This window comes from Piliocolobus tephrosceles, chromosome 2 (assembly GCF_002776525.5).
Source record: "Piliocolobus tephrosceles isolate RC106 chromosome 2, ASM277652v3, whole genome shotgun sequence".
Classification (NCBI taxonomy): domain Eukaryota; kingdom Metazoa; phylum Chordata; class Mammalia; order Primates; family Cercopithecidae; genus Piliocolobus; species Piliocolobus tephrosceles.
In genome coordinates, this window is record NC_045435.1 from 184870314 (window position 1) to 184888429 (window position 18116).

Consider the following 18116-nt stretch of genomic DNA (forward strand, 5'->3'; position numbering starts at 1 on the left):
AAATCAGGAAGGCAATCCCATTCACAGTTGCCACAAAAAAGAATAAAATACCTAGGAGTACAGCTAACGGGGAGGTAAAATATCTCTACAATGAGAATTATGAAACTCTGCTCAAAGAAATTAGAGATAACACAAACAGATGGAAAAACATCCCATGGTCATGGATAGGAAGAATCAATACCGTGAAAATGGCCATACTATCCAAAGCTCTCAAAGTACACATGACATTCTTCATGAAACTGGAAAAAACTATTTAAAAATTCATATGGAACCAAAAAAGAGCCCGAATAGCCAAGGCAATCTTAAGCCAAAAGAACAAAGCTGAAAGCATCACATTACAAAACTTCAAATTATACTATAGGGCGACAGTAACCTGAACAGCATGATACTGGTACGAAAATAGGCACATAGACCAGTGAAACAGAATAGAAAGCCCAGAAATAAGGCCATGCATTCACAGCCATTTGATCTTTGACAATGCTGACAAAAACAAGCAATGAGGAAAGACTCCCTATTCAATAAACGGTGTTTGGAGAACTAGATAGCCATATGCAGAAGATTGAAGCTGGACCCCTTCCACCATATACAAAAATTAACTCAAGATGGATTAAAGACTTAAATGTAAAACCCCAAACTATAAAACACCTCTAGACAACCTAGGTAATATCATTCTGGACATAGGAATAGACAAATATTTCATGACAAAAATGCCAAAAGTAATTTCAACAGAAGCAAAAATTGACAAATGAGATCTAAGTAAGCTAAAGAGCTTTTGCACAGCAAAAGAAGCTATTGAGTAAACAGACAATGTACAGAATGTGAGACAATGTTTACAAACATTACATCTGACAAAGATCTAATATCCAGCAGCTATAAGGAACTTAAATTTACAAGAAAAAAAAAAATCCCATTAAAAAGTGGGCAAAACACATGAATGGACACTTTTCAAGAGAAGACATACATGTGGCCAACAAGCTTATTTAAAAAGCACATTACTGATCATTAGAGAAATGCAAATCAAAACCACAATGAGATGCCATCTTATACCAGTCAGAATGGCTATTTATAAAAAGTCAAAAAGTAACAGATGCTAGTGAGGTTGTGGAGAAACAGGAACATTTACACACTGCTGATGGGAGTGTAAATTAGTTCAATCATTATGGAAAGCAGTGTGGCAACTCCACAAAGAACTAAAAACAGAACTGCCACTCAACCCAGTAATCCAATTACTGGGTATACACCTAGAAGAATATAAATCATTCTACCATAAAGACACATGCCTGTGAATGTTCCTTGCAGCACTACTCACAATTAACAAAGACATGGAATCAACCTAAATGCCCATCATTGACAGATTAGATAAAGAAAATGTGGTACCTATACACCATCTTATACTGTGCAGCCATATAAAAGAACAAGATCATGTCTTTTGCGAGAACATGGATGGAGCTGGAGGCTATTATCCTTAGCAAACTAACGCAGGAAGAGAAAGTCAAATACCACATGTTCTTTCTTGTAAGTAGGAGCTAAATGATGAGGACATGTGAACACAAAGAAGGGAACAACAGATACTGTGGACTACTTGAGGGTAGAGGACTGAGGAGGAAGAGGAGCAGAGAAAATAACTATTGGATACTAGGCTTAATACCTGGGTGATGAAATAATCCGTACAACAAACCCTGGTGACATGAGTTTACCTATAGGTCAAACCCGAATATGTATCCCTGAACCTAAAATAAAAGTTTAAAAAAGAAAATGATAATTTTTTTGGACTATTAGGAAGAAAGAAGGAATAAAAAATAGCAGAAATATGAGTACATACAATGGACTATCCTGCCCCTCATGAGTTTTATAAATCATAACTGATGATTGAAATAAAAATTCTCTTACCATCTGACACTCAATGATATTTAAAAGTGGAGAAGGAAAATGGACCTAAATTAAAGGGAGGTTTCCACATCTGTAATGTTGATACCAGTAGAATGCGATAAGCCATTTGATAAGTCATATGTATATGTTATAATATCCCCACCCCACAAAAAACAACAAAAACTGTACAAAATAGTACTCCCAAAAACACTACAAATAAATCAAAATGGAATAATAAGAAACGTTCATATAACCCACAAGAAGGCAAGAAAAGAGTAACAGAGTAACAAGAACCAGAGGAAATAGAAAACAAGTAATAAAATGGTAGGCTTCCGTACCAACATATCAAAAATTATCTTAAATATAAATGATCTGGATACATCAATCAAAGAAAGAGATTGAGAAATGTCTGTTCATATCCTTTCCCCACTTTTTGATGGGGTTGTTTGTTTTTTTCTTGTATATTTGTTTGAGTTCTTTGTAGATTCTGGAAATTAGCCCTTTGTCAGATGAGTAGATTGCAAAAATTTTCTCCCATTCTGTAGGTTGCCTGTTCACTGTGATGGTAGTTTCTTTTGCTGTGCAGAAGCTCTTTAGTTTAATGAGATCCCATTTGTCAATTTTGGCTTTTGCTGCCGTTGCTTTTGGTGTTTTAGACATGAAGTCCTTGCCCATGCCTATGTCCTGAATGGTACTACCTAGATTTTCTTCTAGGGTTTTTATGGTATTAGGTCTAACATTAATACAGCCAACAGACACATGAAAAAATGCTCATCATCACTCGCCATCAGAGAAATGCAAATCAAAACCACAATGAGATACCATCTCACACCAGTTAGAATGGCAATCATTAAAAAATCAGGAAACAATAGGTGTTGGAGAGGATGTGGAGAAATAGGAACACTTTTACACTGTTGGTGGGATTGTAAACTAGTTCAACCATTATGGAAAACAGTATGGCAATTCCTCAAGGATCTAGAACTAGATGTACCATATGACCCAGCCATCCCACTACTGGGTATATACCCAAAGGATTATAAATTATGCTACTACAAAGACACATGCACACGTATGTTTATTGCGGCACTATTCACAATAGCAAAGACTTGGAATCAACCCAAATGTCCATCAGTGACAGACTGGATTAAGAAAATGTGGCACATATACACCATGGAATACTATGCAGCCATAAAAAAGGATGAGTTTGCGTCCTTTGTAGGGACATGGATGCAGCTGGAAACCATCATTCTTAGCAAACTATCACAAGAAGAGAAAACCAAACACCGCATGTTCTCACTCATAGGTGGGAACTGAACAATGAGCTCACTTGGACTCGGGAACAGGAACATCACACAATGGGGCCTATCATGGGGAGGGGGAGGGGGGAGGGATTGCATTGGGGAGTTATACCTGATATAAATGATGAATTGATGGGTGCTGACGAGTTGATGGGTGCAGCACACCAACATGGCACAGATATACATATGTAACAAACCTGCACGTTATGCACATGTACCCTAGAACTTAAAGTATAATTAAAAAAAAAAAAAAAAAGAGATTGGTAGAGTGAACAAAAAAAGACCAGTGACATACTGATTAAAAGAAATTCACTTTAAATTCAATAATATAAGTGGATTGAAAATAAAGGAATAGAAAATATTTACTATGTAAACTTTAAGCAAAAATGCAGGTGTGGTGTATTAATATCTAATAAAGTGGACTTCAGAGCAAAGAAAATCACTAGAGAAAAAGTTACATTACATATAAATAAAAGGATCAGCTTACTAGGAAGATGTAGTAATTCTAAATGTACACACCAAACAACAGAGCCTCAAAATGCATAAAGCAAAAACTGATAGAATTGCAAGAAGAAATAGATAAATCTACAGTTATAATTCAGTACTTCAACACTTCCTTTCAGCAACTGATAGAACTCCTAGAACTCCTAGACAGTAAATCAGAAAATACTTAAAAGATATGAACCACACAATTATCCACCAATAGTATCTAAATGACATATGTAAAAACTCCACATAATAGCAGAATAAACTTTTTTTTCAGGTGCCCATTTAACATTCAGTTATATATTCCATATTCTGGACCATAAAATAGATCTCAACAAATTTATAAGAACTGAAATCATACAGTGTGTTTTCTCTGACTACAATGGAATCAAATGAGAAATAAATAAAGTCTACAGGAAATTCTCAAAATATGTGGGAATTAAGCAACATACTTATAAATACTTTATTGGTCAAAAAGGAAATCTCAAAGGACATTTAATACATATACAACACCAAATTAAATTGAAACAATAATGTGTCAAAATATATGGGATGCATCTAAAGCTGTCCTGAGAAGGAAATTTATAGCAGTAAAATCTTACTCTAGAAACAAAGTGTTTTGGAGGTCCCCAAGACCACTCCTGTTTTGGTGATTTTATGAGAAGAACTTTTAGGACTTAGAAGTTATTATACTCATGATTGTGGTTTATTACAGCAAAGGGTCCCAAGAAAAATCAGTGAAGGGAAAATGTGTTTGGGTAAAGTTTGGAGAAAATCAGGCACAAGCTTCTAAGAATATTCTTCTAGTGGAGTCACTAGAAGATACACTTAATACACATAAGATGCACTTAATTCTTCCAAGAATAAATTGTGAAGGTGCATGTAAAGTTTTATCTATTACAGAGACTTGTCTAAGCCTATAAGTTCACAATTTTCATTGTGGGTTGGTTACATAGGAGTATAGTATCTGTAGGACTGACTACAGTTACTGATCCAGGACCCCAAAGGAATGGGGTTGTTCATAAATCACATTCCTCATACAAACTATTTAGAAAGCCTGGCATAATATGACTCAAGGTCCCAAGTGTTTAAAGCATCCCAAGCAGTTAGAACGTTCCAAGATCTCAATTCCCAAGAACTGTTTAAGGCCTCACCACAGAACAGGCCTTTCTTGAGAATTGCAAAGTTGGAGCAACTCAGGCTGACTGGGTTAACTCTTTCCTGTACACAGAAAAAAAAATTCAAATCAATAATCTAAATTTCTATTCCAGATGATTAGAAAAAAAGCAAAATATATCCAAAGCAAGCAGAAGAAAAACAGTAAAGATTATAGTAGAAATTAATAAACTTTAAAATGAGAAATGATAGACAAAGTTAATGAAAGCAAAAGCTGATTCTTCAAAAAAGTCAAGTCAATAACCTCTAACAATGCTAGTAAAAATAAAAAGTGAGATGACATCCCTAATACCAGAAATGAAATAGAGGATATTATGACAGATGCTGCAGCCATTACATTGCTAATTAGAGAATACTGTGAAAAGCTTTAAGTGCTATAAATTCAACAACTAAAAAAATACACAAATTCCTAAAAAATTAGACACTACAAAAACTCAAACAAGATGAAAAAGATAATCTAAGTTGTCTTAGAATCCTTACAAAATTGGATTAATAATTTAAAAACTAATAATTAAGAAATCTCAAAGTTGGGCACAGGGACTCGCACCTGTAATCCCAGTGCTTTGAGAGGCTGAGGTGGGAGGATTGCTTGAGACGAGGAGTTTGAGACCCACTTGGACAACAAGGTGGGCCTCCATTTCTACAAAAAGTTTGAAAATTAGCTGTGTGTGGTGGCACACAACTACTTGGTGAGACAGGAGGCTCACTGAAGCCCAGGAACTCAAGGCTGCAGTGACCTATAATTATGCCACTATACTTGATTCTGTGTAACAGAGCTAGACTGTCCCTTAAAAAAAAAAAAAAAGTAAAAAAAAAAAAAATTTGAGATCAAAATGATTTTACTAAAGAATAATACCAAACATTTAAAAGAGCATTAGCACAAATTTTACACAATTTCTTCCAGAGAATACAAAGGAAACACTTATTACCTTATTTTATTAGACCAGTAGTACTTTGATACCAATACCAAACAAAGACAGTACAAAGAAAGAAGCCACAGGCTTGTATCTCTCATGATTTTAGATGTAAATATTTTAAACAAAATACTAACAATCCCTATCTAACAATATTTAAAAAGAATTATAGACAATGACCAACAGATATTTCAGGTATAGAAAAGTGATTTAGCATTCAAAAATCAATCAATGTAATATACCATGTCCGAAAGCTTAAAAAAGCAATGATGATATCAATTGATGCAGAAAAAAATATAATATCAAACATTTACCAGGATAAAAACATTTAGCAAGTTATAAATAGAAATTGCTATGACTTGATATGAGCATCTACAAAAAAACTATAGTTAATATCATACTTAATGGTCCAAGACTAAATGCTTTCCTCCTAAGACTGAGAACAAGGCAAGTATGTCTATAATACTACTCTTATTCAGTAGAGTACTGGTGCTTTAGCCACTGCAATAAGCTAAGAAAAAAAAAAAGGCACACAGATTGGAAAGGAAGAAATAAAAGTATAATTTTTTGAAGATGACATGATTATCTTAATAAAAAATCCCAAGAAATCTAAAGAAAAAGAATCCTAGAACTAATAAATGAATTCATCAACTTTGCAGGATATAAGATTAAAACACAAAAATTGGACATTATAGCTGACACTGCAGAAATTCAAAGGATCATTATAGACTATTATGAGCAACTATATGCTCAATAAATTGGAAAACCTAGAAGAAATGGGTAAATTCTTAGACACGTACAACTTACCAAAATTAAGCCAGGAAGAAATACAAAACCTGAATAGACCAATAACAAGTAACATATCAATGCCATAGTAAAAATCTCCCAGCAAAGAAAAGCCTGGGACCCAATTGCTTCACTGCTGATTTCTACCAAATATTTATAGAAGAACTAATATCAATCCAACTCGAACTATTTCAAAAAATAGAGGATGAGGGAATATTTCCAAACTCATTCAACAAGGCCAGTATCACCCTGATACCCAAACCAGACAAAAAACATAAAAAAGAAAACTACAGGCCAATATCCCTAATAAACATGGGGCAGAAATTCTTAACACAATACTAGCAAACTGATTTCAAGAATACATTAAAAAGATATTTCATCATGACCAAGTGGGATTCAACCCAGGGATGCAAGGTTGCTCCAAAAAATGCAGAAATAAATTGATGTGATACATCGTTTCAACAGAATGAAGGACAACACCATATGACCATTTCAACTGATGCTGAGAAAGCATTTGATACAATTTAACATCCTTTCATGATAAAAACCTTTTTAAAAACTGGGTATAGAAGAAACATACCTCAATACAATAAAAGCTATATACAACAGACCCACAGCTAGTATTATACTAAATAGGGAAAAACTGAAAGCCTTTCCTATAAGATCTGGAACAAGACAAGAATGCCCCTTTCCCCAGTTATTCAACTTAGCTTTGGAAGTCCTAGCTAGAGCAACCAAATGAGAGAAAAAAAAAAAAAAAAAAAAAAAAAAAAACAGAAAAGGCATCCAAATTTGAAAGGAAGATTATCCTTTTTTGCAGATGATACCATCTATTGTTTGGAAAAACCTAAAGACTCCACCAAAAACTATTAGAACTGATAAACAGATTCAGTAAAGTTGTGGAATACAAAAATCCACCTACAAAATTCAGTAGCTTTCTATATGTCAAGAGTGATCAATCTGAAAAAGAAATCAGGAAAGTAATCCTATTTACAATAGTTACAAATAAAACAAAATACCTAGGAATAAGCTTAACCAAAGAAGTGAAAGATCTCTACAATAAAAGCTATAAAACATTGATGCAAAAAATCAAAAAGAATACAAAAAGTGGAAAAATATTCCATATTCATGGATTGGAGGCATCAATATTGTTATAATGTTCATACTATCCAAAGCAATCTACAGATTCAGAGCAATCCCTATCAAAATACCAATGACATTCTTCAGAAATAGACAAAATAATCCTAAAATTTATATGGAACCACAAAAGGCCCAGAATAACCAAATCTATCCTGAGCAAAAAGAACAATAATCACATTACCTGACTTCAAATTATACTACAGAGCTATAGTAAACAAAACAGCATGGTACTGGCATAAAAATAGAAACATACATCAATGGAACAGGACAGAGAACCCAGAAACAAATTCATACACCTACAGTGAACTCTTTCTCAACAAAGGTGTCAAGAATATACACTGGGGAAAGGACAGTCTCTTAAGTAAGTGGTGGTGGGAAAACTGGATATCCATATGCAGAAGGATGGAGCTAGACCCATATCTCTTCACATATGCAAAAAATCAAATCAAAATAGATTGAAGGCTTAAATGTAAGACCTCAAGCTATGAAGCTACTAAAGGAAAACTTTGGGGAAACTCTCTAGGACATTGGTCTGGGCAAAGAGCAGGGAGCCAAAACAAAAATGAACATGTGGAATCATGAAGTTAAAAAGCTTCTGCACAACAAAGGAAACAATAGACAAAAAGACAAGCCACAGAATGGGAGAAAATATTTGCAGTCTATCTGTCTGACAAGGGATTAATATCCAGAATATAAAAGGAGCTCAAACAATTCAATAGGGAAAAATCTAATAATCTGATTAGAAAATGGGCAAAAGATCTGAATAGACTTTTCTCAAATGAAGACATACAAATGGCCAACAGGTATATGAAAATGTGCTCAATATCATTGATCATTAGAAAGATGTAATTCAAAACCACTGTGAGATATCATCTCACTCCAGTTAAAATGACTTTCATCCAAGAGAGGCAATTGCTGGCAAGAATGTGGGGAAAAAGGAACTGTCACACATTTGATAGAAGTGTAAATTAGTAGAGCCACTATAGAGAACAGTATGGAGGTTCCTCAGAAAACCAAAAATAAAACTATGATGATTCAGCAATCTCACTGCTGGGTAGATATCTAAAGGAAATGAAATCAGTATGTTGAAGAGATAATTGCACTCCCAACATGCACTATTCACAGTAGCCAGGATTTGGAATTAACCTAAGTGTCCATCGACAGATGAATGAATAAAAAAAAGATGGTACATATACACAACAGAGTCAACCATAAAAAAGAAAATGGTTCTTGGCTGGACATGGTAGCTCATGCCTGTAATCCCATCACTTTGGGAGGCTGAGGAGGGTGGATCACTAGGTCAAGTGTTCAAGATCAGCCTGGCCAACATAGTGAAACCCTGTCTCTACTAAAAATACAAAAAATTAGCCAGGCATGGTGGGCACCTGAAATCCCAGCTACTCAGGAGGCTGAGGCAGGAGAATCGCTCTAACCTGGGAGGTGGAGGTTGCAGTGAGCCAAGGGTGTGCCACTGTACTCCAGCCAGGACGATAGTGTGAGACTCTGTTTGAATAAAGAAGGAAGGAAGAAAAGGAAGGGAAGGAAGGGAAGGAAAGAAAGGAAGAAAGAAAGGAAGAAAGAAAGAAAAGAAAGAAAGAAAGAAAACAAGTTTCCATCATTTGCAACAACATGGAGAGAACTGGAGAACATTATGTTAAGTAAAATAAGCAAGGCACAGAAAGACAAACTTTGTATTTTCCACTCATTTGTGGAAGCTAAACGTTAAAACAATTGGACTCATGAAGATAGAGAGTAGAATGATGGTTACCAGATGGGCATTTATTCAGAGAAATGAAGACCTATGTTTCCACAAAAACCTGTACATGAATATTTATAGATGCTTTATTCAAAACTGGAAACAATTCAGATGTCAATCAATGGGTAAATGACTAAACAAATTGTTAAATCTATATCATGAATTACTGCTCAGCAATGAAAAAATCTCTGCTTTCCATGTGTACAACAACCTGGATAAATTTCAAGAGAATTATGATGATTGAAGGAAAAAAAGCCAATTCCAGAAGTTATATAATTCTATTTAAATAATTTTCTTTAAAATACATACTTTTAGAAATGGAGAACAGATTAGTGGTTACCAGGGGTAAAGGTAGGAGTGGGCCAGAGGACAGTGAGTACAGCAAAAAGGGAAACATGAGAGATTCTTTTGGCAATAGAACTGTTCTGTATCTTCACTGCAGCAATGTCAAGATCTTGGTTGTGATATTGTACGATAGATATTTTAAGATCTTACCATTGGGGGAAACTGGATAAAGGGTACATGGTATTTATCTATATTATTTTTACAGTTGCATCTAAAGGTACAATGATCTAAAATGAAAATGTTTAATGAAAAAAAAAAAACCCTTGCAAATACCATGTGACCTAGAAATTTCAGTTTGGGCATTTAGTCCAGAGAAATGAGAACTTACATTCCCACAAAATGTATACACATGTTCATAGCAACTTTCTTCATAATAGCCCCAATCTAGAAGTAGCCTAGATGTGCTTCAACAGGTAAGTAGTTAAACAAACTGAGGAACATACATACCATGGAATACTCCACAATAAAAAAGGAAAAGCAGGCCAGGCGTGGTGGCTTATGCCTGTAATCCCAGCACTTTGGGAGGCTGAGGCAGGCGGATCACGAGGTCAAGAGATCAAGATCATCCTGGCCAACATGGTGAAACCCTGTCTCTACTAAAAACACAATAATTAGCTGGGCATGGTGGTGCATGCCTGTAGTCTCAGCTACTTGGGAGGCTGAGGCAAGAGAATTGGTTGAACCTGGCAGGTGGAGGTTGCAGTGAGCAGAGATTGAGCCACTGCACTCCAGCCTGGTGACAGAGTGAGACTCCGTTAAAAAAAAAAAAAAAAAAGGAAAAACAATAAGAAATACACACAGCTTGGAAGAATGTCCAGTGAATTCAATTGATAGAAAAAATTTTAAGTTATATACTGTATGATTTAATTTATATAACACTTATGAAATGACAAAATGTTAGAAATGGAGGACAAATAAGTGGTTGCCAGGGAGTCATGATGAAAGAGGTATGGGCAGGACAGGGGTGAGTATCATCATGAAAGGTCAACACAAGGAACCCTTGGATGAGGGAACTGTTCAGTACCTTGTCCGTGGTGATGGCTATTTGAACCTACACATGTAATCAAATTGAATAGAACTAAACACACACACACATGAATGCACATAAAAATAAGGATAAGTCCCCTTCTCTGGGGATATTTGATTAAGATTGCCAGTTTGTATCAATGTCAATATCCGGATTGTGCTATGATACTATAGTTTTGCAAAATGTTACCACTGGAGAAACTGGGTAAGGTTTCTTAAGGATATCTGTATTATTTCTTACAATTGCATTTGAATCCAAATGATTTCAATGAAAATTTAAATCAAAATAATGCATAGTGAGAAAGAGAACAATAAGACAGTTTTATTAAAAAAATTCTTCCTGGCTACGGCTTGAAATCTAAGATAGGTGAGCATCTAACTATTCCAGAATCTTACATTATTGAAAAGCAGATATTCCAACCAATCTAAAGTCAGTAGGAGCAAAGGCAATTACCTGAAAAACACGGCAGGAGATTGAGTTAGGGCTGGTGATAAGTGCGAATCTCTGGGTGACCATTGTTTAAACAGGCCTTTGATGGTCCAAGACAGAGGCCACAAAGCTGAGGGTTAAGGGGATGAAGAACAGTCTGTTGAGTGAAAACAGAAATTCTCAGATTTGTTTCCGGGTTTAAATATGGTGACTTGATGAAACTTCTGGCTTTGTTACTTGCTCCAGGAATTGCCTGGAAGCACAGAGAATAAAAGTAAAAAAAAAAAAAAAGGAATGACTTAGAAAAACTCAGGGAAGGTCCCCAGACCAGGTTCCCAAAGCCGACTCTGGTCACCAGGCAGAGAATCCTGTTATTCCTGCTCAGCAGAATTGATATATGCGGGAGACCAGCCACCACTATGTGTGGTTCCAATTTTTCCTTTTCCATGTGGGAATTTAAAGATGACCATCAATATTTCTTTTAAATAAGCCAATAAATTTCCTTTTTTCTGAACAACTTTTAGTTTGGTTTAATGTCACTTACAATTAAAGAGATCCTTATAAATACATTGTTCATACATTTTATACTTAGCAGTGTATGTGTTTTACACACACACACACACACACACAAAGTAGCATAGCAATGCAGAGGTATTTATCTACACAGACACACACTTGCACAGAGGCATGAACTTATACCTATAAGCATCAGTATGCATCTGTACACACACAGACACACACACATGCAACTGAAAGAGGCAAGCACAGGGGTACAGAAAAAGTCATTCACAGTGGTCTATGTGTGTGCATACACAATAATAGCTCCAGCAAAAACTACCAGTATGAGTCACCCTCTGCCTGACACTTTCGGGCATATCATTAGCCTGAGGGTATTCAAAGGCAGAGATGATGCACTTATTGCAAACAATTAATGAGCAGAGTTACATTTTGTTTGAGCTTCAAAAGATAACATAGGATTATAATATAATGAAGGTTTCTAAGGTTCAAAATCTGCTAATTAGCTTGTGTGTTCACTTCAATGCAGCTTTGGTTCCCACAAATAAAATCAACACCTAGATCTCTTTAAAGTAGTCTCTGCAGAGCTGGGTTTGGGCAGACTGTAGACTTACAGCATGGTATCATCTCTCTCCTTCTTGGTATATGCATGGACAATAAAGCTAAGCTTCAGTTGAGAAGTAGTGATCAGAGAATATGAAATGTTAGCCATACAGGCTGTCTGGATGGTGATGACAGAGAAAAAAAGAAACATTTTATGTTCTCACTGAACTTGATTCTAAAATATATGAAAGAGGAGGCATAATAAATGGGCCATCACTTAAGGATTTCCCTTCTTTCATTAATGTCTTGAAGCAATTTAACATTCATACAATATTTGATCTACAGATCATATTCCAGAACTGTCAGTTTTCCCATAGTATCCTTTATGATTGTCATCTCCTGCCCCAGTTTAAGAATCCAATCTAGAGTCATGAATTGCATTTAGGTGTCATGTTTCTTTACTGTCCTTTAATTAGGAACCATATTCAGCTGTTCTTTGTTTTTTGTATTATTGATAATTTGAAAAATAAAGGTCAGTTACTTTGAATATTGTTCCTCAATGTAGATTTTTTTTTCATGTTTTTCAGGACAAAATGGAAATTATTCCTTTATGGTTAGTGTACTCCACAGGTGATATTTTATTTTTCATGGGGCATGCATCCAGAGGCACAAGATGTCTGTGTGCCCTTCACTGGTAATGCTAATTTAGATCACTTGGTTGCAAGTGTTCAGTTTCTCTACTTTTTTCTTTATAACTAATTTGTGGTGATATGCTTTTAGATTTTGCAAGTATTTTTTATGAAACTACGTTCCTCTACTCAAGATCCATTGGTTGTTTCTTGCCTATCTTTCTCTTTATATCTCTCTGTCAATCAATTTGTCCATCCATCCATCCATCCACCCATCCATCATTTATCTGTCTATGTAATTTTTATTAGTAGGGACTCATGGGTTTTTACTATGTTTAACTGTTTATAATCTACAACAGTTCTCATTAATTTCCATACTCACATTGTCCCAGATATTAAAGTGGGAGCCCCTTCAAGCATGCTTCTGTGTACTGTTATATGCTCCTCCCCCAGTTTTTAAGACACTTTCTTATTCTTTGGCACAAGATGATGATCTTATCTTGTGCTTTCCCTGCCCTGGTTATTGAATTAGCTATTTCCACAATGAGTACTGGCTTGTTTAGGGGGAATGGCGTTTAGAAACTGAGATCTGGGTACTAGATATGTTCATTTCTATGTGAGTGCACTGTTTTAAGATCTTTCATAGACAGACCTAGGAAATAGATATCTATATGGAATCATAGGTTTATATTTGTTTCTCTGAATCCTTCCCAACATTACAGGGTTTTCCCTTGCCTTCTCCCATTCTGTATGTGTATTTCTCCCTTCAAAGAACTCTGGCTTCCAAGGATATCTGTATATTTTCTCTTTTGTTTATCCTGTTAACACACACACACATAAAGTTATTTCAGTATTATTACTCTCATGACACTATAAACACAAATCAATTAAGAAGTATTCAAGATTTGTTCGTAGTTCTTTTTTTTGCCCCTTTGGATGAAAGGTATATACATAAAGTAGAGAACTAAGTTATTTGAATAGTTATCTTTTTTCCCATTTAGTGTGGTTATATTTATTTAAAACACTCTTATGTTCATTTTTTTTCTGTTTGTACTTGGTTTTAGTGTTCCCTTTCTCACGCTTGCTGATTTAATTTTGTTTTGAATATGTAGATCATTACTATAATTCTGTACGTCAAAACATTACAAAAACGATGTGCTCATAAAAGTGTCACATTCTCCCTCATTCTTTACACACCCCTGTAGGTGAGCAATTTTATTATTTTTTTGTTTATCCTTTCAATGTTTCTTTTTAGGAAAAATGACATTTTGTTTTCTTCTTTCTTGTGCACAATATACACAGAAGTAATATGTTGTTTCTATTTTTATTGAAATAGTAGCGTGTATGCTACCAATATTCTCTTGTATTTTTACTTTTAATAGTTAACATATTTTGGAAATTACTCTATATTATTTCATGTATTCTTACCCTCACTTTTGAATGCTAGTTTAATTAAAACTGTTGATTCAAGTTGTAAACTACCTTATTAGTTTTTGGAAGCTATTGGTGCTGATGAGAAGTCTGCCATCAAATAACGGTCATTATTTGTAGAATTTGGCCTTTCTCTTTGTCCTTGAAGTTTTTCAGATTCATCAAGATGGGATGCTGTATAGATTTGGTGTAGATTTTTCTTTATTAATTCACGTTGGCATTTGGAGTGTTTTTAAAACTGAGGAATTATTTTCTCTTTTAAGTTTGGAAACTCTTTCTGGAACTCATATTAGATGTAGGTTTATTCTCCATGGTTCTTAATAATTCTTTCATGTTTTTATTTCTTTTTCCCTGTGCTGTTCTTTCTTTAACTGTGTTCTTTTATTGATCAACTATGCTTATTTATTGATCTTATTGTTATATCCAGCTATTCTTGCATTAATTATGCTTTTTAAAATATCTTTGGATCTTTTATGTTACTTCTTCATTTATCACTGTGAGTACCCTAATATTCTTATTCTTATTTTAAAGTCTGCCAGCCTACCTCTTTTTTTTTTTTTTGAGATGGAGTCTTGCTCTGTCTCCCAGGCTGGAGTGTAGTGGCGTGATCTCAGCTCACTGCAAGCTCTGCCTCCTGGGTTTACGCCATTCTTCTGCCTCAGCCTCCCGAGTAGCTGGGACTACAGGCGCCGCCACCACGCCCGGCGACTTTTTCATATTTTTAGTGGAGATGGGGTTTCACCGTATTAGCCAGGATGGTCTCGATCTCCTGCCTCGTGATCCTCCCACCTCGGCCTCCCCAGCCTACCCCATAATATCAGTTTTATAGAGAGTGAATTCATGCTCTGATGTATTTATTTATTTATTATTTTTTGAGACAAAATCTCGGTCTATCACCCAGGCTGGAGTACAATGGCATGATCTCGGCTCACTGCAACCTCTGCCTGTCAGGTTCAAGTGATTCTCCTGTCTCTGCCTTCCAGGCAGCTGGGATTCCAGGCATGCACCATCATGCCCAGCTAATTTTTTGTATTTTGAGTAGAGACAGGGTTTCACCATGTTGGTCAGGCTGGTCTCGAATTCCTGACCTCAGGTGATCCACTTGCCTCAGCCTCCTAAAGTGCTAGGATTATGGGTGTGAGCCACTGTGCCCAGCCCATGCTCTGACTTTTTGCTTCATTGGTTGTCTTTCTTCACTCTAGACTTCTTTATGAGGTTTAGAATTTGGGTTGATGGGCCCATTTTCAGTCAGCCAAATTATTTTTGTATCTTTTTTCTCCCTGGTCGGTATTTTGCATTTCCCTAGGCACTTGAAACTATCTCCCGCGATCCCCAGTTCTGAGTCTGATTTTCTAATGGCATTCTGGGGCTTTAGATTTATGGTGATTTTAGAGAAAGTGGGTTGCCTTGGTCCATTCCACACCAGGGTGTATTTTTGTAGTCCTACTTCCTTAGTCCACAGTTCCCATAAACTATATCTTCAGGGATAAAATTGGCAACCTTCTAATTTTCTGCTCCCTTTTGTGCACGGGGATAACCCCATACATAGCAAATCCTTATCTTCAAGCAGACAGCCTAGTTTTGTTCACTTTTCTTGTATGGAACACTTTTCTTCCATTTTTCTGTACCTGCCACGTCTGGTTTCTCTCTCTGAAGGCACGCAGGTTCTTTAACTTCCCTTCCCAATATATACTTTTCTTCATTTTGTGAATATAACAACATATTTATTTTCTTCAACCCCAATTTTCAGGTGAGGATATTAAAATATTAAGATGAAATGACTCGTTTCAAGTCACATGGGTTAATATGTGGAAGGGCTGGGACTCATATCCATGTATTCTTGGCCTCAGAGTTCATATTTTTTAGTATCTCCAAGCAGCCTTCCTGTTGGCTTTTGTTTGTCCATTAAGTATTTTTTTCTAAACATCTAATAGGTTTGGACTTCCTTTTCTAATTTAGACTGTAAAAAAGAGCACTTTTCCTCTCAAATGCATAATGATATGGTGAAAGGAACACTGGGCTGTAAGTAAAATTACCAGAGTTCGGTTCCTGGCTTGGAAATTAGTTGTCTCTGGCCCTCAGTTTTAGCTTCTAAAACATTAAGCGGCTTGACTTAGGTGAGCTCCAAGTTCCCTTGAAGTTCTAATGATCTGTGAGTGCACCTTTAGTATGCTCCATTCTCAGCAAGTTGTATGTTGCTGATTGAATATCATATTTTAAAAATACGTGTATTATCTGTCACTGAGACTGTTTTTTTTTTTACAAAAAAAATACTCTGTATAAAAACAGAATGGGCTCATCGCCACGAGCAGATGGTTAGTAAGTAGTTTAATGGTTCCATATGGAACACTGTTGTTAAGCCCTGGGCTTAATGGTCTCTCCTTCCCCCTTTTTAAATTCATAGATCATTACGGGGAATGATAAGATAATGTAACTAAAAAAAACATGGCCAGTAATTTCCAGGAAGATACTAATGGGCCACCTAGGCAAATGTATCACTGTTTATACTGGAAATGACAGATGAATACCCAAACTCTCAAATAAATAGTTAAATATTGTAATTTACGGAGTGAATTTTGAAAAGAAGTTATACCATTATATGCAGAAAAGTAGGCAAACACTTCATATATATATATGAATATATATATATATGGCCAATAAGCACATGAGGAAGTGCTTATTGAAAATAAAAACCATAATAAGATAAATTATAAATGGCTAAAATCAAGAAGACTGACAACATTAAATGCCAGTGATGATATGGAGCAACCGGAACTTTCATATATTGCTGTTCTGAGCGTAAAATGGTGCACAACTATGGCAGAGCATTCTGCAGTTTTTATAAAGTTCAACAATGATGTACTCCATGGCTGTTCCACTTCTAGGAATTTACTCAAGATGTATGAAAATATAAATCCACAAAAGATTTAAACAGCAATGTTTACGGTATAGTATTAATTCAATGGAATATTACTTAACCATGATAAATAATGAAGTACTTCTACATATAACAACATGGATCTCAAAAACATCATGTTAACTGAATGAAGCCAGATTCAACAAAAATACACACTTTCTGATCCTATTCATTCAAATCCAAGAATAGGCAAAACTAACTGGGGATAGAAATCAGAAATTTGTTGCCTCTTTAGAAAAGATTGAGTGGAAAAAGACAAAAGGAACTTTTTGGGGTGATAAAGATATTCAATATTTTGTTGGGGAAATGATTATACAGGTGTACAAAATTGTCAAAACTCATTGAACTCAATGCTTAACAATTTGTGCATTTTACTGTATGTTAATTATACATCAACTAAAAAGTAACTATAGAGAAATTGATATATTCCAGTCTTTTAATCCAGTCATAGATTGTATTTATTCATTGGAAATATTCACACTTCACACTTTTTAAGCACTCAATATAGATTAGATTTTTATTAATCTGCTTTGAAATGCAAGGAGTTCCTTTCTTACCAGATATTTTCTTTTAGTTGGAGAACTGAGAAATTGCACTGTTAGCTTTGCACTTGTACAGAACCCAGTGTATGGTGGCTTAAACTTAATATAGTTTACCTGAAGTATAAAGCCAATGCTTCTTCCAAACAAAGACGATCATATAGCCATTTACCAATTATTGTGCTTTGAAGAGCTCTCTTGGTCTCATTAATGTTTCTCCTAAAATCCTTTTTCTTTCTTCCTTCCTCCCTCCCTTCCTTCCTTCCTTCCTTCCTTCCTTCCTTCCTTCCTTCCTTCCTTCCTTCCTTCCTTCCT